Below are 24,146 nucleotides of genomic sequence, written 5' to 3'. Positions count from 1 at the left end.
ACTCATCAATATGAAATTTATGCACAATATTTCTAGAAGAATAATTATTTTTAATTTGGTTCTGATATATACATAAATTTTATAAAATAATATTTTTGGTATTAAGGGGGAAAATGTGTTTTTGATCCTGATTACATAATCACTTTTGATCAATACTTATTTTCCACACATTTTAATAAAGAAGAAATAATAATAAGGTACTATGGTATAATTAAGAAGGGTATTACATGCAAAGTTGCATAATTTAATATTTTTTGGTGGTACAAGGTTATGACAAATATGAAATCATCCAGATAATGGAGATATAAGGGTATTTTTTATGGAGAATATAATTACTCTGCATTTGTCATTAAAATTTAAAGGCCTTATTTTTATTTTTATTCTTATTTTTACTCTTAATTTTATTTTTCATTTTTAAAATTTTATTCTTACTTTATACTTCTTATTTTTCTATTTTTTCATTTTCATTTTTTAATTCTCATTTGATTTTATTTGAGTTCAATATCTCAATTGAGAAAACACATTAATATTTAATAAAGTAATGTCTAATACAAGAGTATTGCTTCATTAAATATATATTGCTAAGGAAAAAAATGTTTACATTTTCTGAGTAAACACAACAATTCATTCATTCATTTATTCATTCATTCATTCATTCATACATTCATATATTTATTCATTTTGGTTCAGGAGTATACATTCTTTGATATTATTGGTTTAATTAAGATATAAAAACTTGTTTTTTCAAAATACAGACACCTATGGGTTAGAAAAGGTAATTACACCTATGACATAAAAATGTTCTATCATATGGAGAACTTGATTGATAATGAATTATTATCTATTATTGTTTATTATTCCAAACATAATTTATTTTAATATTTTGATAATAATTAGATGGATATTACTGATTGCTATGGTACGCTGTGATATTATAGGTTAGGAAAAACTGCCAGATTTGGTATCAGATTAGGGAATGAAGACTTCAATCAAGACATCGCAATTATGAATTCTATCTTAATAAAGACTTTTAATTTTTATAAATCAAAGAGATTCTCAAAAGTTACAAGAAGAAGCAACTGACATCCGGACGTCTCAGAAGGTAACAGGTGTGAATGCTGAGTGTTATAATAGACTGTGTCCATTACATACAATACAATTCACACCACTGATCACCAGGACGGCACAGGACGATGATCCTATATGTACTGTGTTGTGTTCAAGTTTCATCACGTTCCAGTGGTTTCTTATCACCTGCAACGCTTCAATGAAAGCTGGTGAACAGGTAATACCTGGCATATGTGTCCTGTATATAAAGGACTGAGTACTGTTTATGGTGCTATATAAAGCAGGAAAGTGTCAAGTTAACCCTTGCTTTACTGACCAAAGACGTCACATCTGTTCCAAAAGTGACACGAGACCAGTGCGGACACACGGAAGATTCCAAAGACGATCCAACGTAAGTCCAGGTGACACTGCACAGATATTAAAGCTACATTTCATCCATGGACTTTGTTTTCTTATCAACTGACACACATGATCTTTCTAATAAAGAGTACAGTTTATGGACTGAACAATAATGAGCACAATTATGGACTGTACAATATCTACATGCTGTAATTTATTTCAAAGGAGTTTTCATCTAAAGACTGTGTTATAAAAGAACCAAGAAGAAGACGAGACGACGACCCGATGACATCAGATGATGACGATTGAACACGCGATTGCTTCAATTTAGATATAGGGAAGTATAATTATACATATTAAATGATTATTAGTCACGGCTTACCATAACATGAATTCACATCATTATATAGCAATAATCCGATATTGATACTATTATTACTATTATTATTATTATGGAAATTTAATGATATTGCCAAGGAAGAAGGAAAGAAAAAATGATTGATGAATGTATCTTCTTTTGAGAAATTTCAGTTAAAGTCCTTTTATTCTCAAAAAAGGGGGAAATGTTAAATGGTTAATTATGGAAATTCATTTGGAATGTTAATCGATAATCATTTTTCTGAGTTCTATGCCTCAGCCATCGTGTCTAGTTGACATGTGCTATTTGTGTGTGTATTTTTGGTTCACTACCATATGTAGAACAGGTGTCCATACGACTGGCTATAAAAGCCCATGGTACAGAAAGGGGGGGCTCTCTTGCTCTGCCCACCCCACAAGACACAGAATCTTCATGCTGAGAAGCAGATGACATGTAGGCCTGGACACATGCTGGACAAAGACATGATTTACCAGCCAGGATCCAAGGAAAGATGACAAGCCTCTCACTTGCTGCTTTTCTACTTTGATGTCTGGCTGCCGGCTGCCCTTTCCAGTGCTCAGCAAGACCAGGTCCTTTTGTGCTTTCCCTTCTCTTCAATTTTTTTGCTGGCTTCCTTAAAAGGTCTTGTAGACACAACGCCCCAATCAGAGCAGCTGAGCTCACTGATTGGCTGCAGCGCTGTCGACGGAACGTCAGCTTCACGGCCAATGCCACAGGCCGGGAGCAGAGGCGAGACTCACCGATAGACCCGGGTAGGGTGAGTAGAGTGCAGTTAGTTGCTTTCTAATAGCCTGCAGCTGGGGATTAACTTTTAATGAAAGGGAACAATCCCTTTGACTGTCTGCAGCGCGACAAACCTAGGAAGCGCACTCTCACACACAAGCCAGCATACACACGTGCTCGCACGTGACAACACCCCCTATCTGCCCCTACAACCTCTCCGTCACCATGCGTCAGACTCTCCTGCCTGTTTTATGATTTCAGGGCCCTAGCAGGAATCACCCCCCCCCCTTCCCCAATTCCTTCCGCACCTTCCTTGCCTTCCTTGCACTGAGGTTAGCTCTTTGTCAGCCGTCTGGCTTGGTTACACAAGCTTCTTTGCAGAGAAACATGTTACTTTTGCTGGCCCTCGCTAGATGGCCGGCATCCAAAACCTTCCCTGGGCACCTGCTGAAATCCTGGCCCCTTCACGGCCCCGGGTGCTTTTAACGCCATCATTTCCACACGGTGAGCTGCGGAGTCAATAAGCACTCCTAGCCGTGGCAAGGAGCTCAGTGTCAGGCCTGCGTGAAGGGCGGCGGGGTAGCGTACTTAGCTGCCAACTGTCTCAGAGGCCTTGGGGCTTCCATCATCTAAGTTACTTAAGGTCGGTGTCCGGCAAGGCGCCGTTCCATGCTAGCCGAGCTGGGCAGTAGGGCAAAACGTCATCAATATCGTCTACAGCACCTGGTGTTCCCAGGAGGTATCCCATCCAAGTACTGTCCGAGCCCAGCCCTGCTTTGCTTCCGAGATCAGACGAGATCAGGCGTATCCAAGGTGGTATGGCCAGTAGACGCTGCTCGATCCATCGCCCGGCCAGCCTTTCTCAGGATCGCTTGGTGGCGAGCAATCTGGCCGTGACGGGGCGGGCTCCGAAGGGTCCATGAAAAGGCTGTGCCGTCCCTACAGGTGTGGTTTGTTTAGCAGTGATTCACCCGCCACATCAGGTGTCTTCAAAAATGTCTCGGCGCAGGGTCTCCTGCAGGCTAAACCCTTCATCGCGGTAATGTGACAGAAAGAGCAAGCTGGACCCGTAACTTGGGGGCGGAGCGAGACGTCCAGGGGTGAATGAAGGAAGAGGGTGAGATGGTTGCCAGTGACTTTGAGCTGCTCTTCAGGGGGGAGGGTCGTGTTGCCTGCAAAGGTCTTCTGCTTGGGGTTACCGGTGGTTGCCTCCAGCCATGCGGGAGACGCTGGTCCTGGTGAAAAGGAGCCTAGTATTAAAAGTAAAAAAGCAACAATGCTGGAGGCCCACGGTGATCAGAAGGATGCTGGTATTTTGCAGAGATGAAATAGCGCAATAGAGAAAGCAAATGGAAAAAAGAAAAGAGAATGAATGTGTGCACTTGTGAAAGGGAATAGAAAAAAGGCACAAAAGAGAGTGCCAACTGCTGGTGGAAGGAAGGAAAAAGCAAAAGCCTACAGCACCTGGTATTCCCAGTCTGTCTCCCATCCAAGTATTAACCAGGCCTGATCCTGCTTTGCTTCTGAGATCACATGTGCTCAGGGTGGTGTAGCCGTAGGCAGGCACAAGCCTCTCACTTGCTGCTTTTCTACTTTGAAGTCTGGCTGCCGGATGGCCTTTCCAGTGTTCAGCAAGACCAGGTCCTTTTGTGCATTCCCTTCTCTTCAATTTTTTTGCTGGCTTCCTTAAAAGGTCTTGTAGACACAACGCCCCACTCAGAGCCGCTGAGCTCACTGATCGGCTGCAGCGCTGTCGACGGAACGTCAGCTTCACGGCCAATGCCACAGGCCGGGAGCAGAGGCGAGACTCACCGGTAGACCTGGGTAGTGTGAGTAGAGCGCGGTTAGTTGCTTTCTAATAGCCTGCAGCCGGGGATTAACTTTTAATGAAAGGGAACAATCCCTTTGACTGTCTACAGCGCGCCACACCTAGGAAGCGCACTCTCACACACAAGCCAGCATGCACACGTGCTCGCACGTGACAACACCCCCTATCTGCCTCTACAACCTCTCCGTCACCATGCGTCAGACTCTCCTGCCTGTTTTATGATTTCAGGGCCCTAGCAGGAATCACCCCCCCCTCCCCAATTCCTTCCGCACCTTCCTTGCACTGAGGTTAGCTCTTTGTCAGCCGTCTGGCTTGGTTACACAAGCTTCTTTGCAGAGAAACATGTTACTTCTGCTGGCCCTCTCTAGGCGGCCGACATCCAAAACCTTCCCTGGGCACCTGCTGAATGCCTAGCCCCTTCACGGCCCCGGGTGCTTTTAACGCCATCATTTCCACACGGAAAGCTGCGGAGTCAATAAGCACTCCTAGCCGTGGCAAGGAGCTCGGTGTCAGGCCTGCGTGAAGGCGGCGGGGTAGCGTACTTAGCTGCTAACTGGCTCAGAGGCCTTGGGGCTTTCATCATCTAAGTTACTTAAGGTCGGTGTCCGGCAAGGCGCCGTTCCATGCTAGCCGAGCTGGGCAGTAGGGCAAAACGTCATCAAAATGGTCTACAGCACCCGGTGTTCCCAGGAGGTCTCCCATCCAAGTACTGTCTGAGCCCAGCCCTGCTTTGCTTCCAAAATCAGACAAGATCAGGCGTATCCAAGGTGGTATGGCCATAAGACGCTGCTCGATCCATCGCCCGGCAAGCCTTTCTCAGGATCGCTTGGTGGCGAGCAATCTGGCCGTGACGGGGCGGGCTCCGAAGGGTCCATGCAAAGGCTGTGCCGTCCCTACAGGTGTGGTTTGTTTAGCAGTGATTCACCCGCCGCATCAGGTGTCTTCAAAAATGTCTCGGCGCATGGTCTCCTGCAGGCTAAACCCTTCATTGCGGTAATGTGACAGAAAGAGCAAGCTGGACCCGTAACTTGGGGGCGGAGCGAGACGTCCAGGGGTGAATGAAGGAAGAGGGTGAGATGGTTGCCAGTGACTTTGAGCTGCTCTTCAGGGGGGAGGGTCGTGTTGCCTGCAAAGGTCTTCTGCTTGGGGTTACCGGTGGTTGCCTCCAGCCACGCGGGAGACGCTGGTCCTGGTGAAAAGGAGCCTAGTATTAAAAGTAAAGAAGCAACAATGCTGGAGGCCGACGGTGATCTGAAGGATGCTGGTATTTTGCAGAGATGAAATAGCGCAAGAGAGAAAGCAAATGAAAAAAAGAAAAGAGAATGAATGTGTGCACTTGTGAAAGGGAATAGAAAAAAGGCATAGAAGAGAGTGCCCCCTGCTGGTGGAAGGAAGGAAAAAGCAAAAGCCTACAGCACCTGGCATTCCCAGGCGGTCTCTGTTAAATGGTTAGTTATGGAAATTCATTTGGAATGTTAATCGATAATCATTTTTCTGAGTTCTATGCATCAGCCATCATGTCTAGTTGACATGCGCTATTTGTGTGTGTATTTTTGGTTCACTACCATATGTAGAACAGGTGTCCATACGACTGGCTATAAAAGCCCATGGTACAGAAAGGGGGGGCTCTTTTGCTCTGCCCACCCCACAAGACACAGGATCTTCATGCTGAGAAGCAGATGACATGTAGGCCTGGACACATGCTGGACAAAGACATGATTTACCAGCCAGGATCCAAGGAAAGATGGGTGAATCTCAACAATTAAGCTAATTATGGACAAATGGACAATTACTTTATAACTAATTATTGTATGTACCTGCTGCAATCTGATTCTTTTTAATGGACAATCCAAGAATAAATAGATACATTTTTTTATAAGAATATCGTGATATTGATACTTTGAGAAGTCCTCAGTAGAAAAAAATAATATAGGAAGAGTATTATTTTACAATGGTGAGCCAGCCAGTCCTGTTTTTTTGCTTTTTAAATTAAGTAAGTGAATTTCTTCCGTGAACAAGGGGGGAGTCCTGACGAGCTGAACAGCTGTTGTTCACGTGTCAGTAAATTCACTAGTTTTTCACGAGAAGCAGAAAGGACCTACAGACTGAGGAAAGACAGGAAGCAGAGGTACTAACAAGGAACAGAATCACACAGGAAAAGAATCAGACGAACTGAAGACAGGACGTGCTGATAAAGAGAAGCCAAGGAATCTTAAGGTAAGCAAAATATGGATATAATTTTTCTTTTGCTAAGCAAAGTAATATTAATTTCAAAGTTAATGTAGGAGATCACAGAAGTTTTGTGGCTCAGTTTATACAAAGAATGTGAATTGCAGAATTTACAGTTAACTTCTAAATTCGTAAATAGAGACAAACAGAAATTGAGAAATATTCTACATTTGGTAGATTTTTTTCATAGTCTTGTGTTAGAGATTTCTAAGCAGGAAAATAGTGTAGAAGTGTCAGACGGTGATACTGATTCTGACTGTAATGTGGAAAATGAACAAGAAGTAAGACACGTGTCTATAACTGAAGGTGACCTTGGGTCTGACCAAGAGACGGACATACAGAAACCTGACATGGGAGGAGACATGACTGACATACGAGAAACCGACATACTAGGTGATGTGGGAGGAGACGTGAGTGACGTAGGAGGAACGGACGTACAAGAGCCACTAAAAATATCAGAGAATTCTGGAATTACCCAGGCTCAACTCCAAATTAAAATGAGGAAAAATTTGCTGAAATTATACAAAGTCATGCCAAAATATGATGTCAAAATCCATGCCTGTAGAAATTCAGAGACATTTGATAAATTCTCTGATAAGTTTGATTTATCCAATGAGGAGAGGAATCAATTATTTTAAATATGGATTCCTGTGACATTGTCCAGACGTTTACATTTAATGCCCTGTGAAAATGACTCTCCTAATGGATGTGAAAATGATTCGGACAGATTAAGATATTTGATTTATTGTGTCACAAAGGATTTTACCAACATAGAAGATCTGCAGAAACTAAGGATTGGTAGGAAGGAATGTACATATACATTCATGTCCATATTTGAACGGTTGTACAAAGCTCTCATCAAAAATGGAAAAGTACAACATATGATAACAACTTTTGTACAAAAATTCAAATTCCTAAATTCAGTTTCCCAAGTTATGGCATCACAAAAAAATTATTTGAATGTGCGCAGATGCTGGATTCTGTTAGAAAACATCAGAATCGTGAAAAGAAAATAAATCAAGCTAAATTTATAAAACCAGGAAAGGTAAAATCTTACCAAAAGCCAATATCAAACTCTCCTAGACTGAGTCATCCCCATAGTGAACTCTATCAAATACGCAGAAGATTTCATATATGTTATAAGCCATATCAGCCAGTGCAAAGATCCATCTCTCCACAGAATGAGTTAATTCTCAGTCAGAACTGTGATTCTCTAAAAAGGAAAATGGCTGAAACTGATGGACAGAGACAGGTGAGACAACCAACTCACAGTGACGTCATGGAATGTGGACAGAAGAACAGGCAGTTCTCTGAGGTTTTTAAGGATAGAAAAATGTCTTTCCTAAATAGGGCGTTCCTGGAGATATTTGAGAGAGACAGAAGATTTGGTTTAGGGAGTGGCTAAGGAAAAACTGTAATTATAATGTTGTATCAAAATGTAATACAATGTCTCAATATTTATTTATAATCTTATACAGTAAATTGTAGTTACATAGTTTCTAATAGTTCATATATACAGTGCCTACAAGTAGTATTCAACCCCCTGCAGATTTAGCTGGTTTGATAAGATGCAAATAAGTTAGAGCCTTCAAACTGCAAACGAGAGTAGGTTTTATGAACAGAAGCATAAATCTTACAAACCAAAAAGTTATGTTGCTCAGTTGAATTTTATTAAATTTTAAACATAAAAGTGTGGGTCAATTATTTTTCAACCCCTATGTTTAATATTTTGTGGAATAACCCTTGTTTGCAATTACAGCTAATAATCGTCTTTTATAAGACCTGATCAGGCCGGCACAGGTCTGTGGAGTTATCTTGGCCCACTCCTCCATGCAGATCTTCTCCAAGTTATCTAGGTTCTTTGGGTGTCTCATGTGGACTTTATTCTTGAGCTCCTTCCACAAGTTTTCAATTGGGTTAAGGTCAGGAGACTGACTAGGCCACTCCAACACCTTGACTTTTTCCCTCTTGAACCAGGCCTTGGTTTTCTTGGCTGTGTGCTTTGGGTCGTTGTCTTGTTGGAAGATGAAATTACGATCCATCTTAAGATCCTTGATGGAGGAGCGGAGGTTCTTGGCCAAAATCTCCAGGTAGGCCGTGCTATCCATCTTCCCATGAATGCGGACCAGATGGCCAGGCCCCTTGGCAGAGAAACAGCCCCACAGCATGATGCTGCCACCACCATGCTTGACTGTAGGGATGGTATTCTTGGGGTCGTATGCAGTGCCATCCAGTCTCCAAACGTCACGTGTGTGGTTGGCACCAAAGATCTCGATCTTGGTCTCATCAGACCATAGAACCTTGAACCAGTCTGTCTCAGAGTCCTCCAAGTGATCATGAGCAAACTGTAGACGAGCCTTGACATGACGCTTTGAAAGTAAAGGTACCTTACGGGCTCGTCTGGAACGGAGACCATTGCGGTTGAGTACGTTACTTATGGTATTGACTGAAACCAATGTCCCCACTGCCATGAGATCTTCCCGGAGCTCCTTCCTTGTTGTCCTTGGGTTAGCCTTGACTCTTCGGACAAGCCTGGCCTCGGCACGGGAGGACACTTTCAAAGGCTGTCCAGTAGTTCCATAAGCCTTCCACTTACGGATGATGCTCCCAACAGTGGAGACAGGTAGGCCCAACTCCTTAGAAAGGGTTTTGTACCCCTTGCCAGCCTTGTGACCCTCCACGATCTTGTCTCTGATGGCCTTGGAATGCTCTTTTGTCTTTCCCATGTTGACCATGTCTGAGTGCTGTTCACAAGTTTGGGGAGGGTCTTAAATAGTCAGAAAAGGCTGGCAAAAGAGATCTTTAATCCACACATGTGAAGCTCATTATTCTTGGTGCCTGAACTACTTCTTAATACTTTAGGGGGACCAAACAGAATTCTTGTGGTTTGAGGGGTTGAATAATAAATGACACTCTGAATTAACTTTTAACGTTTTAAAAAAACAAAAAAACAAAAAAAAAGTTGCTGCAGTGTATTTCCCACTTCCAGGCTGATCTACAGTACAAATGTCACAATGCCAAGTTAATTCCGCATGTGTCAACCACCTAAATCTGCAGGGGGTTGAATACTACTTGTAGGCACTGTAATACCTAATTATGTGTTATAATTTCCTCAGAATTAAATATATTTTTGTACCTTAACATAAAGAAACATTTTTTTTTTCAAACATACAAACATACGAGGCCTCTGTCACATCAATCACACTTAGCAGCTGCTGATTTACTCATCTGTCACCTTCACTCTGAAATTCACAGATCTGTTCAACTCAAACATTCCACATATGAAGTTTTATATATATATATATATATATATATATATTTAACCCAAAATTGTTGTATCCCAATTTATTAATGCGCATTGCCATATCAATTGAATATCTTTATATTTCTTTGAATATTCCCCAAGTACATATTATATAATATGAGAGTAAGTCACTGGAATTTCAGACACTTGAAAAAACTCTTGTCTTAGATTCTTTTTTCACTGGCTGCCCGGTCTTAAGTTACATCAGTTGAAAATAGAATGAATGGGATCCTATACTATTAGCTCAAAGTTCAAAGGCCGCAGCTGTCACACGTCATGCTGTAAAGCTACTTTAATTTGCACGAACACTTCATGCACAGAAAATATTAGCAACACAAAAGAATTAATAAGTATTACATATATATTATAGTTCAACTAGATATATTGTTATTATTTTAAAACCTAAAATATAAAATCATGCAATTTTTTTCACTTCCTGTGTGAATAAAGAAATAAATCCATTTTTAGAGTTATTTGATCAAATCCTGCTTTGGAATGAAAACTCTAAGGAAATATAAGAAAATAAAATTAAATATCAAATTCATACAGAAACAGAATTATTTAAATATCTTATACAAATATTGGTTGGTTCTAACGTAATTCAAAATATTGCTACTTAAGTTTATATATATGAAGTTCTAATTTATTAATTAATATATATATATATATATATATTTTATAAACGTATATATAAATACAATTATATGCAATCTCTACTTAGACAAGTGTATATATATATATATATATATATATATATATATATATATGAACTATTAGAAACTATGTAACTACAATTTTACTGTATAAGATTATAAATAAATATTGAGACATTGTATTACATTTTGATACAACATTATAATTACAGTTTTTCCTTAGCCACTCCCTAAACCAAATCTTCTGTCTCTCTCAAATATCTCCAGGAACGCCCTTTTTAGGAAAGACATTTTTCTATCCTTCAAAACCTCAGAGAACTGCCTGTTCTTCTGTCCACATTCCATGACGTCACTGTGAGTTGGTCGTCTCACCTGTCTCTGTCCATCAGTTTCAGCCATTTTCCTTTTTAGAGAATCACAGTTCTGACTGAGAATTAACTCATTCTGTGGAGAGATGGATCTTTGCACTGGCTGATATGGCTTATAACATATATGAAATCTTCTGCGTATTTGATAGAGTTCACTATGGGGATGACTCAGTCTAGGAGAGTTTGATATTGGCTTTTGGTAAGATTTTACCTTTCCTGGTTTTATAAATTTAGCTTGATTTATTTTCTTTTCACGATTCTCATGTTTTCTAACAAAATTAAGCATCTGCGCACATTCAAATAATGAATTTTTTTGTGATGCCATAACTTGGGAAACTGAATTTAGGAATTTGAATTTTTGTACAAAAGTTGTTATCATATGTTGTACTTTTCCATTTTTGATGAGAGCTTTGTACAACCGTTCAAATATGGACATGAATGTATATGTACATTCCTTCCCACCAATCCTTAGTTTCTGCAGATCTTCTATGTTGGGAAAATCCTTTGTGACACAATAAATCAAATATCTTAATCTGTCCGAATCATTTTCCCATCCATTAGGAGAGTCATTTTCACAGGGCATTAAATGTACACGTCTGGACAATGTCACAGGAATCCATATTTTAAATAATTGATTCCTCTCCTCATTGGATAAATCAAACTTATCAGAGAAGCTCTCAAATGTCTCTGAATTTCTACAGGCATGGATTTTGACATCATATTTTGGCATGATTTTGTATAATTTCAGCAAATTTTTCCTCATTTTAATTTGGAGTTGAGCCTGGGTAATTCCAGAATTCTCTGATATTTTTAGTGGCTCTTGTACGTCCGTTCCTCCTACATCACTCACGTCTCCTCCCACATCACCTAGTATGTCGGTTTCTCTATCTCAGTCATGTCTCCTCCCATGTCAGGTTTCTGTCTGTCCATCTCTTGGTCAGACCCAAGGTCACCTTCAGTTACAGACACGTGTCTTACTTCTTGTTCATTTTCCACATTACAGTCAGAATCAGTATCACCGTCTGACACTTCTACACTATTTTCCTGCTTAGAAATCTCTAACACAAGACTATGAAAAAAATCTACCAAATGTAGAATATTTCTCAATTTCTGTTTGTCTCTATTTACCAATTTAGAAGTTAACTGTAAATTCTGCAATTCACATTCTTTGTATAAACTGAGCCACAAAACTTCTATGTCATCTCCTACATTAACTTTGAAATTAATATTACTTTGTTTAGCAAAAGAAGAAATTATATCCATATTTTGCTTACCTTAAGATTCCTTGGCTTCTCTTTATCAGCACGTCCTGTCTTCAGTTCTTCTGATTCTTTTCCTGTGTGATTCTGTTCCTTGTTAGTACCTCTGCTTCCTGTCTTTCCTCAGTCTGTAGGTCCTTTCTGCTTCTCGTGACAAACTAGTGAATTTACTGACACGTGAACAACAGCTGTTCAGCTCGTCAGGACTCCCCCCTTGTTCACGGAAGAAATTCACTTACTTAATTTAAAAAACAAAAAAACAGGACTGGCTGGCTCACCATTGTAAAATAATACTCTTCCTGTATTATTTTTTTCTACTGAGGACTTCTCAAAGTATCAATATCACGATATTCTTATAAAAAAGTGTCCAGGCCTACATGTCATCTGCTTCTCAGCATGAAGATTCTGTGTCTTGTGGGGTGGGCAGAGCAAGAGAGCCCCCCCTTTCTGTACCATGGGCTTTTATAGCCAGTCATATGGACACCTGTTCTACATATGGTAGTGAACCAAAAATACACACACAAATAGCGCATGTCAACTAGACACGATGGCTGAGGCATAGAACTCAGAAAAATGATTATCGATTAACATTCCAAATGAATTTCCATAATTAACCATTTAACAGAGACCGCCTGGGAATGCCAGGTGCTGTAGGCTTTTGCTTTTTCCTTCCTTCCACCAGCAGGGGGCACTCTCTTCTATGCCTTTTTTCCATTCCCTTTCACAAGTGCACACATTCATTCTCTTTTCTTTTTTTCATTTGCTTTCTCTCTTGCGCTATTTCATCTCTGCAAAATACCAGCATCCTTCTGATCACCGTGGGCCTCCAGCATTGTTGCTTCTTTACTTTTAATACTAGGACCAGCGTCTCCCGCGTGGCTGGAGGCAACCACCGGTAACCCCAAGCAGAAGACCTTTGCAGGCAACACGACCCTCCCCACTGAAGAGCAGCTCAAAGTCACTGGCAACCATCTCACCCTCTTCCTTCATTCACCCCTGGACGTCTCGCTCCGCCCCCAAGTTATGGGTCCAGCTTGCTCTTTCTGTCACATTACCGCGATGAAGGGTTTAACCTGCAGGAGACCCTGCACTGAGCCACTTTTGAAGACACCTGATGTGGCGGGTGAATCACTGCTAAACAAACCACACCTGTAGGGACGGCACAGCCTTTGCATGGACCCTTCGGAGCCCGCCCCGTTACGGCCAGATTGCTCGCCACCAAGCGATCCTGAGAAAGGCTGGCCGGACGATGGATCGAGCAGTGTCTACTGGCCATACCACCTTGGATACGCCCGATCTCGTCTGATCTCGGCAGCAAAGCAGGGTTGGGCTCGGACAGTACATGGATGGGAGACCTCCTGGGAACACCGGGTGCTGTAGACCATTTTGATGACGTTTTGCCCTACTGCCCAGCTCGGCTAGCATGAAACGGCGCCTTGCCGGACACCGACCTTAAGTAACTTAGATGATGGAAGCCCCAAGGCCTCTGAGCCAGTTGGCAGCTAAGTACGCTACCCCTCCGCCTTCACGCAGGCCTGACACCGAGCTCCTTGCCACAGCTAGGAGTGCTTATTGACTCCGCAGCTCGCCGTGTGGAAATGATGGCGTTAAAAGCACCTGGGGCCGTGAAGGGGCCAGGCTTTCAGCAGGTGCCCAGGGAAGGTTTTGGATGCCGGATGCCTAGCGAGGGCCAGCAGAAGTAACATGTTTCTCTGCAAAGAAGCTTGTGTAACCAAGCCAGACGGCTGACAAAGAGCTAACCTCAGTGCAAGGAAGGCAAGGAAGGCAAGGAAGGAATTGGGGAGGGGGGGGGTGATTCCTGCTAGGGCCCTGAAATCATAAAACAGGCAGGAGAGTCTGACGCATGGTGACGGAGAGGTTGTAGGGGCAGACAGGGGGTGTTGTTACGTGCGAGCACGTGTGCATGCTGGCTTGTGTGTGAGAGTGCGCTTCCTAGGTGTGGCGCGCTGCAGACAGTCAAAGGGATTGTTCCCTTTCATTAAAAGTTAATCCCCGGCTGCAGGCTATTAGAAAGCGACTAACCGTGCTCTACTCACCCTACCCGGGTCTACTGGTGAGTCTCGCCTCTGCTCCCAGCCTGTGGCATTGGCCGTGAAGCTGACGTTCCGTCGACAGCGCTGCAGCCGATCAGTGAGCTCAGCGGCTCTGAGTGGGGCGTTGTGTCTACAAGACCTTTTAAGGAAACCAGCAAAAAAATTGAAGAGAAGGGAAAGCACAAAAGGACCTGGTCTTGCTGAGCACGGGAAAGGGCAGCCGGCGGGCAGCCGGCAGCCAGACGTCAAAGTAGAAAAGCAGCAAGAGGCTTGTCTCTGCCTACGGCCACACCACCCTGAACACGCCTGATCTCGGAAGCTAAGCAGGGTCGGGCCTGGTTAGTACTTGGATAGGAGACCACCTGGGAATACCATGTGCTGTAGGCTTTTGCTTTTTCCTTCCTTCCACCAGCAGGGGGCACTCTCTTCTATGCCTTTTTTCCATTCCCTTTTACAGGTGCACACATTCATTCTCTTTTCTTTTTTTCATTTGCTTTCTCTCTTGCGCTATTTCATCTCTGCTAAATACCAGCATCCTTCTGATCACCTTGGGCCTCCAGCATTGTTGCTTCTTTACTTTTAATACTAGGCTCCTTTTCACCAGGACCAGCGTCTCCCGCGTGGCTGGAGGCAACCACCGGTAACCCCAAGCAGAAGACCTTTGCAGGCAACACGACCCTCCCCCCTGAAGAACAGATCAAAGTCACTGGCAACCATCTCACCCTCTTCCTTCATTCACCCCTGGACGTCTCGCTCCGCCCCCAAGTTACGGGTCCAGCTTGCTCTTTCTGTCACATTACCGCGATGAAGGGTTTAGCCTGCAGGAGACCCTGCGCCCAAACATTTTTGAAGACACCTGATGCGGCGGGTGAATCACTGTTAAACAAACCACACCTGTAGGGACGGCACAGACTTTGCATGGACCCTTCGGAGCCCGCCCCGTCACGGCCAGATTGCTCGCCACCAAGCGATCCTGAGAAAGGCTGGACGGGCGATGGATCAAGCAGCTTCTATTGGCCATACCACCTTGGATACTCCCGATCTCATCTGATCTCGGAAACTAAGCATGGTTGGGCCTGGTTAGTACTTGGATGGGAGACTGTAAAATAATACTCTTCCTGTATTATTTTTTTCTACTGAGGACTTCTCAAAGTATCAATATCACGATATTCTTATAAAAAAATGTATCTATTTATTCTTGGATTGTCCATTAAAAAGAATCAGATTGCAGCAGGTACATACAATAATTAGTTATAAAGTAATTGTCCATTTGTCCATAATTAGCTTAATTGTTGAGATTCACCCATCTTTCCTTGGATCCTGGCTGGTAAATCATGTCTTTGTCCAGCATGTGTCCAGGCCTACATGTCATCTGCTTCTCAGCATGAAGATTCTGTGTCTTGTGGGGTGGGCAGAGCAAGAGAGCCCCCCCTTTCTGTACCATGGGCTTTTATAGCCAGTCGTATGGACACCTGTTCTACATATGGTAGTGAACCAAAAATACACACACAAATAGCGCATGTCAACTAGACACGATGGCTGAGGCATAGAACTCAGAAAAATGATTATCGATTAACATTCCAAATGAATTTCCATAATTAACCATTTAACATTTCCCCCTTTTTTGAGAATAAAAGGACTTTAACTGAAATTTCTCAAAAGAAGATACATTCATCAATCTTTTTTTCTTTCCTTCTTCCTTGGAAATATCATTAAATTTCCATAATAATAATAATAGTAACAATAGTATCAATATCGGATTATTGTTATATAATGATGTGAATTCATGTTATGGTAAGCCGTGACTAATATTCATTTAATATGTATAATTATACTTCCCTATATCTAAATTGAAGCAATCGCGGGTTCAATCGTCATCATCTGATGTCATCGGGTCGTCGTCTCGTCTTCTTCTTGGTTCTTTTATAACACAGTCTTTAGATGAAAACTCCTTTGAAATAAATTACAGCATGTAGATATTGTACAGTCCATAATTGTGTTCATTATTGTTCAGTCCATAAACTGTACCCTTTATTAGAAAGATCATGTGTGTCAGTTGATAAGAAAACAAAGTCCATGGATGAAATGTAGCTTTAATATCTGTGCAGTGTCACCTGGACTTACGTTGGATCGTCTTTGGAATCTTCTGTGTGTCCGCACTGGTCTCGTGTCACTTTTGGAACAGATGTGACGTCTTTGGTCTGTAAAGCAAGGGTCAACTTGACACTTTCCTGCTTTATATAGCACCATAACCAGTACTCAGTCCTTTATATACAGGACACATATGCCAGGTATTACCTGTTCACCAGCTTTCATTGAAGCGTTGCAGGTGATAAGAAACCACTGGAACGTGATGAAACTTGAACACAACACAGTACATATAGGATCATCGTCCTCTGCCGTCCTGGTGATCAGTGGTGTGAATTGTATTGTATGTAATGGACACAGTCTATTATAACACTCAGCATTCACACCTGTTACCTTCTGAGATGTCCGGATATCAGTTGCTTCTTCTTGTAACTTTTGAGAATCTCTTTGATTTATAAAAATTAAAAGTCTTTATTAAGATAGAATTCATAATTGCGATGTCTTGATTGAAGTCTTCATTCCCTAATCTGATACCAAATCTGGCAGTTTTTCCTAACCTATAATATCACAGCGTACCATAGCAATCAGTAATATCCATCTAATTATTATCAAAATATTAAAATAAATTATGTTTGGAATAATAAACAATAATAGATAATAATTCATTATCAATCAAAGTTCTCCATATGATAGAACATTTTAATGTCATAGGTGTAATTACCTTTTCCAACCCATAGGTGTCAGTGTATTTTGAAAAAACAAGTTTTTATATCTTTATTAAACCAATAATATCAAAGAATGTATACTCCTGAACCAAAATGAATAAATATATGAATGTATGAATGAATGAATGAATGAATGAATAAATGAATGAATGAATTGTTGTGTTTACTCAGAAAATGTAAACATTTTTTTCCTTAGCAATATATATTTAATGAAGCAATACTCTTGTATTAGACATTACTTTATTAAATATTAATGTGTTTTCTCAATTGAGATATTGAACTGAAATAAAATCAAATGAGAATTAAAAAATGAAAAAATAGAAAAATAAGAAGTATAAAGTAAGAATAAAATTTTAAAAATGAAAAATAAAATTAAGAGTAAAAATAAGAATAAAAATAAAAATAAGGCCTTTAAATTTTAATGACAAATGCAGAGTAATTATATTCTCCATAAAAAATAACCTTATATCTCCATTATCTGGATGATTTCATATTTGTCATAACCTTGTACCACAAAAAAATATTAAATTATGCAACTTTGCATGTAATACCCTTCTTAATTATACCATAGTACCTTATTATTATTTCTTCTTTATTAAAATGTGTGGAAAATAAGTATTGATCAAAAGTGATTATGTAATCAGGATCAAAAACACATTTTCCCCCTTAATACCAAAAATATTTATTTTATAAAATTTATGTATATATCAGAACCAAATTAAAAATAATTATTCTTCTAGAAATATTGTGCATAAATTTCATATCGATGAGTAGCATAGATTTGACTAAGGAGAGGTGTGTACCTATTTAGGTAACCATTAAAAATAATATTATAGTTATTCAAGAATATTATCATGTGGAAAATTATTCTAAATATAAATTTGCTTTGTAAACCATTTTGATGTGTGGTTGCCCTTATCCACTATTAGTTAAATCATGAAATAATAATTATTAAAGAAATATAGAAATATATATATGTAGATACAGTAATACCTAATTATGTATTATAATTTCCTCAGAATTAAATATATTTTTGTACCTTCACATAAAGAAACATTTTTTTTTTCAAACATACAAACATACGAGGCCTCTGTCACATCAATCACACTTAGCAGCTGCTGATTTACTCATCTGTCACCTTCACTCTGACATTCACAGATCTGTTCAACTCAAACATTCCACATATGAAGTTTTAGATATATACATATATATTTAACCCAAAATTGTTGTATCCCAATTTATTAATGCGCATTGCCATATCAATTGAATATCTTTATATTTCTTTGAATATTCCCCAAGTACATATTATATGTACTTGAAAAAACTCTTGTCTTAGATTCTTTTTTTACTGGCTGCCCGGTCTTAAGTTACATCAGTTGAAAATAGTATGAATGGGATCCTATACTATTAGCTCAAAGTTCAAAGGCCGCAGCTGTAAAGCTACTTTAATTTGCATGAACACTTCATGCACAGAAAATATTAGCAACACAAAAGAATTAATAAGTATTACATATATATTATAGTTCAACTAGATATATTGTTATTATTTTAAAATGTTATACACATAAAATCATGCAATTTTTTCACTTCCTATGTGAATAAAGAAATAAATCCATTTTAGAGTTCTTTGATCAAATCCTGCTTTGGAATGAAAACTCTAAGGAAATATAAGAAAATAAAATTAAATATCAAATTCATACAGAAACAGAATTATTTAAATATCTTATACATATATTGGTTGGTTCTAATGTAATTCAAAATATTGCTACTTAAATTTATATATATGAAGTTCTAATTTATTAATTAATATATATATATATATATTTTATAAACATATATATAAATACAATTATACGCAATCTCTATTTAGACAAGTGTATATATATATATATATATATATATGAACTATTAGAAACTATGCAACTACAATTTACTGTATAAGATTATAAATAAATATTGAGACATTGTATTACATTTTGATACAACATTATAATTACAGTTTTTCCTTAGCCACTCCCTAAACCAAATCTTCTGTCTCTCTCAAATATCTCCAGGAACGCCCTATTTAGGAAAGACATTTTTCTATCCTTCAAAACCTCAGAGAACTGCCTGTTCTTCTGTCCACATTCCATGACGTCACTGTGAGTTGGTCGTCTCACCTGTCTCTGTCCATCAGTTTCAGCCATTTTCCTTTTTAGAGAATCACAGTTCAGACTGAGAATTAACTCATTCTGTGGAGAGATGTATCTTTGCACTGGCTGATATGGCTTATAACATATATGAAATCTTCTGCGTATTTGATAGAGTTCACTATGGGGATGACTCAGTCTAGGAGAGTTTGATATGGGCTTTTGGTAAGATTTTACCTTTCCTGGTTTTATAAATTTAGCTTGATTTATTTTCTTTTCACGATTCTCATGTTTTCTAACAGAATCCAGCATCTGCGCACATTCAAATAATGAATTTTTTTGTGATGCCATAACTTGGGAAACTGAATTTAGGAATTTGAATTTTTGTACAAAAGTTGTTATCATATGTTGTACTTTTCCATTTTTGATGAGAACTTTGTACAACCGTTCAAATATGGACATGAATGTATATGTACATTCCTTCCTACCAATCCTTAGTTTCTGCAGATCTTCTATGTTGGGAAAATCCTTTGTGACACAATAAATCAAATATCTTAATCTGTCCTAATCATTTTCCCATCCATTAGGAGAGTCATTTTCACAGGGCATTAAATGTAAACGTCTGGACAATGTCACAGGAATCCATATTTTAAATAATTGATTCCTCTCCTCATTGGATAAATCAAACTTATCAGAGAATTTATCAAATGTCTCTGAATTTCTACAGGCATGGATTTTGACATCATATTTTGGCATGATTTTGTATAATTTCAGCAAATTTTTCCTCATTTTAATTTGGAGTTGAGCCTGGGTAATTCCAGAATTCTCTGATATTTTTAGTGGCTCTTGTACGTCCGTTCCTCCTACGTCACTCACGTCTCCTCCCACATCACCTAGTATGTCGGTTTCTCGTATGTCAGTCATGTCTCCTCCCATGTCAGGTTTCTGTATGTCCGTCTCTTGGTCAGACCCAAGGTCACCTTCAGTTACAGACACGTGTCTTACTTCTTGTTCATTTTCCACATTACAGTCAGAATCAGTATCACCGTCTGACACTTCTACACTATTTTCCTGCTTAGAAATCTCTAACACAAGACTATGAAAAAAATCTACCAAATGTAGAATATTTCTCAATTTCTGTTTGTCTCTATTTACCAATTTAGAAGTTAACTGTAAATTCTGCAATTCACATTCTTTGTATAAACTGAGCCACAAAACTTCTATGTCATCTCCTACATTAACTTTGAAATTAATATTACTTTGTTTAGCAAAAGAAGAAATTATATCCATATTTTGCTTACCTTAAGATTCCTTGGCTTCTCTTTATCAGCATGTCCTGTCTTCAGTTCGTCTGATTCTTTTCCTGTGTGATTCTGTTCCTTGTTAGTACCTCTGCTTCCTGTCTTTCCTCAGTCTGTAGGTCCTTTCTGCTTCTCGTGAAAAACTAGTGAATTTACTGACATGTGAACAACAGCTGTTCAGCTCGTCAGGACTCCCCCCTTGTTCACGGAAGAAATTCACTTACTTAATTTAAAAAACAAAAAAACAGGACTGGCTGGCTCACCATTGTAAAATAATACTCTTCCTGTATTATTTTTTTCTACTGAGGACTTCTCAAAGTATCAATATCACGATATTCTTATAAAAAAATGTATCTATTTATTCTAGGATTGTCCATTAAAAAGAATCAGATTGCAGCAGGTACATACAATAATTAGTTATAAAGTAATTGTCCATTTGTCCATAATTAGCTTAATTGTTGAGATTCACCCATCTTTCCTTGGATCCTGGCTGGTAAATCATGTCTTTGTCCAGCATGTGTCCAGGCCTACATGTCATCTGCTTCTCAGCATGAAGATTCTGTGTCTTGTGGGGTGGGCAGAGCAAGAGAGCCCCCCCATTCTGTACCATGGGCTTTTATAGCCAGTCGTATGGACACCTGTTCTACATATGGTAGTGAACCAAAAATACACACACAAATAGCTCATGTCAACTAGACACGATGGCTGAGGCATAGAACTCAGAAAAATGATTATCGATTAACATTCCAAATGAATTTCCATAACTAACCATTTAACAGAGACCGCCTGGGAATGCCAGGTGCTGTAGGCTTTTGCTTTTTCCTTCCTTCCACCAGCAGGGGGCACTCTCTTCTATGCATTTTTTCCATTCCCTTTCACAAGTGCACACATTCATTCTCTTTTCTTTTTTTCATTTGCTTTCTCTCTTGCGCTATTTCATCTCTGCAAAATACCAGCATCCTTCTGATCACCGTGGGCCTCCAGCATTGTTGCTTATTTACTTTTAATTCTAGGCTCCTTTTCACCAGGACCAGCGTCTCCCGGGTGGCTGGAGGCAACAACCGGTAACCCCAAGCAGAAGACTTTTGCAGGCAACACGACCCTCCCCCTGAAGAACGGCTCAAAGCCACTGGCAACCATCTCACCCTCTTCCTTCATTCACCCCTGGACGTCTCGCTCCTCCCCAAAGTTACGGGTCCAGCTTGCTCTTTCTGTCACATTACCGCGATGAAGGGTTTAGCCTGCAGGAGACCCTGCGCCGAGCCATTTTTGAAGACACCTGATGCGGCGGGTGAATCACTGCTAAACAAACCACACCTGTAGGGATGGCACAGCCTTTGCATGGACCCTTCGGAGCCCGCCCCGTCACGGCCAGATTGCTCGCCACCAAGCGATCCTGAGAAAGGCTGGCCGGGCGATGGATCAAGCAGCGTCTACTGGCCATACCACCTTGGATACGCCCGATCTCTTCTGATCTCGGAAGCAAAGCAGGGCTGGGCTTGAACAGTACTTGGATGAGAGACCTCCTGGGAACACCGGGTGCTGTAGACCATTTTGATGACGTTTTGCCCTACTGCCCAGCTCGGCTAGCATGGAACGGCGCCTTGCTGGACACCGACCTTAAGTAACTTAGATGATGGAAGCCCCAAGGCCTCTGAGCCAGTTGGCAGCTAAGTACGCTACCCCGCCGCCTTAACGCAGGCCTGACACCGAGCTCCTTGCCACGGCTAGGAGTGCTTATTGACTCCGCAGCTCGCCGCGTGGAAATGTTGGCGTTAAAAGCACCTTGTGCCGTGAAGGGGCCAGGCATTCAACAGGTGCCCAGAGAAGGCTTTGGATGCCGGCCGCCTAGCGAGGGCCAGCAGAAGTAACATGTTTCTCTGCAAAGAAGCTTGTGTAACCAAGCCAGACGACTGACAAAGAGCTAACCTCAGTGCAAGGAAGGCAAGGAAGGTGTGGAAGGAATTGGGGAGGGGGAGGGGTGATTCCTGCTAGGGCCCTGAAATCATAAAACAGGCAGGAGAGTCTGACGCATGGTGACGGAGAGGTTGTAGGGGCAGATAGGGGGCGTTGTCACGTGCGAGCACGTGTGCATGCTGGCTTGTGTGTGAGAGTGCGCTTCCTAGGTGTGGCGCGCTGCAGACAGTCAAAGGGATTGTTCCCTTTCATTAAAAGTTAATCCCCGGCTGCAGCCTATAAGAAAGCAACTAACCGCGCTCTACTCACCCTACCCGGGTCTACCGGTGAGTCTCGCCTCTGCTCCCGGCCTGTGGCATTGGCCGTGAAGCTGACGTTCCGTCGACAGCGCTGCAGCCGATCAGTGAGCTCAGCGGCTCTGAGTGGTGCGTTGAGTCTACAAGACCTTTTAAGGAAGCCATCAAAAAAATTGAAGAGAAGGGAAAGGACAAAAGGATCTGTTCTTGCTGAACACTGGAAAGGGCATCCGGCAGCCAGCCTTCAAAGTAGAAAAGCAGCAAGTGAGAGGCTTGTCTCTGCCTATGGCCAAACCACCCTGAACATGCCTGATCTTTTCTGATCTTGGAAGCTAAGCATGGTTGGGCATGGGTAGTACTTGGATGGGAGACTGCCTGGGAATATCAAGTGCTGGAGGCTTTTGCTTTTTCCTTCCTTCCACCAGCAGGGGGCACTCTCTTCTATGCCTTTTTTCCATTCCCTTTCACAAGTGCACACATTCATTCTCTTTTCATTTTTTCATTTGCTTTCTCTCTTGCGTTATTTCATCTCTGCAAAATACCAGCATCCTTCTGATCACCGTGGGCCTCCAGCATTGTTGCTTCTTTACTTTTAATACTAGGCTACTTTTCACCAGGACCAGCGTCTCCCGCGTGGCTGGAGGCAACCACCGGTAACCCCAAGCAGAAGACCTTTGCAGGCAACACGACCCTCCCCCCTGAAGAGCAGCTCAAAGTCACTGGCAACCATCTCACCCTCTTCCTTCATTCACCCCTGGACGTCTCGCTCCGCCCCCAAGTTACGGGTCCAGCTTGCTCTTTCTGTCACATTACCGTGATGAAGGGTTTAGCCTGCAGGAGACCCTGCGCCGAGCCATTTTTGAAGACACCTGATGCGTTCGGGTGAATCACTGCTAAACAAACCACACGTGTAGGGACGGCACAGCCTTTGCATGGACCCTTCGGAGCCCGCCCCGTCACGGCCAGATTGCTCGCCACCAAGCGATCCTGAGAAAGGCTGGCCGGGCGATGGATCGAGCAGCGTCTACTGGCCATACCACCTTGGATGCGCCTGATCTCGTCTGATCTCGGAAGCAAAGCAGGGCTGGGCTCGGACAGTACTTGGATGTGATACCTCCTGGGAACACCGGGTGCTGTAGACCATTTTGATGACGTTTTGCCCTACTGCCCAGCTCGGCTAGCATGGAACGGCGCCTTGCCGGACACCGTCCTTAAGTAACTTAGATGATGGCATGCTGGCTTGTGTGTGAGAGTGCGCTTCCTAGGTGTGGCGCGCTGCAGACAGTCAAAGGGATTGTTCCCTTTCATTAAAAGTTAATCCCTGGCTGCAGGCTATTAGAAAGCAACTAACCGCGCTCTAATCACCCTTCCCGGGTCTACCGGTGAGTCTCGCCTCTGCTCCCGGCCTGTGGCATTGGCCGTGAAGCTGACGTTCCGTCGACAGCACTGCAGCCGATCAGTGAGCTCAGCGGCTCTGAGTGGGGCC

General features: G+C 41.4%; 7 pseudogenes; 5 read left to right on the top strand and 2 right to left on the bottom strand.

Moving 5' to 3' along the window:
- Positions 1-3,220: 3,220 nt before the first annotated feature.
- On the bottom strand, positions 3,221-3,340 carry LOC141267577 (5S ribosomal RNA; annotated as a pseudogene).
- A 1,662-nt stretch (positions 3,341-5,002) lies between these two features.
- LOC141269931 (5S ribosomal RNA) lies at positions 5,003-5,121 on the bottom strand (annotated as a pseudogene).
- Positions 5,122-13,413: 8,292 nt separating this feature from the next.
- LOC141267423 (5S ribosomal RNA) lies at positions 13,414-13,533 on the top strand (annotated as a pseudogene).
- Positions 13,534-14,482: 949 nt separating this feature from the next.
- LOC141268973 (5S ribosomal RNA) lies at positions 14,483-14,591 on the top strand (annotated as a pseudogene).
- A 7,287-nt stretch (positions 14,592-21,878) lies between these two features.
- Positions 21,879-21,998, top strand: LOC141267789 (5S ribosomal RNA; annotated as a pseudogene).
- Positions 21,999-22,941: 943 nt separating this feature from the next.
- On the top strand, positions 22,942-23,060 carry LOC141269740 (5S ribosomal RNA; annotated as a pseudogene).
- Positions 23,061-23,682: 622 nt separating this feature from the next.
- On the top strand, positions 23,683-23,802 carry LOC141268278 (5S ribosomal RNA; annotated as a pseudogene).
- Positions 23,803-24,146: the final 344 nt, after the last annotated feature.

The sequence above is a fragment of the Phyllobates terribilis genome, unplaced genomic scaffold (assembly GCF_046119375.1).
Source record: "Phyllobates terribilis strain yellow unplaced genomic scaffold, ASM4611937v1 Scaffold_4__5_contigs__length_816908805, whole genome shotgun sequence".
Taxonomy (NCBI): Eukaryota; Metazoa; Chordata; class Amphibia; order Anura; family Dendrobatidae; genus Phyllobates; species Phyllobates terribilis.
Note: the sequence above shows the minus strand (reverse complement) of the source record. Positions and strands in the feature narration are given on the sequence as shown.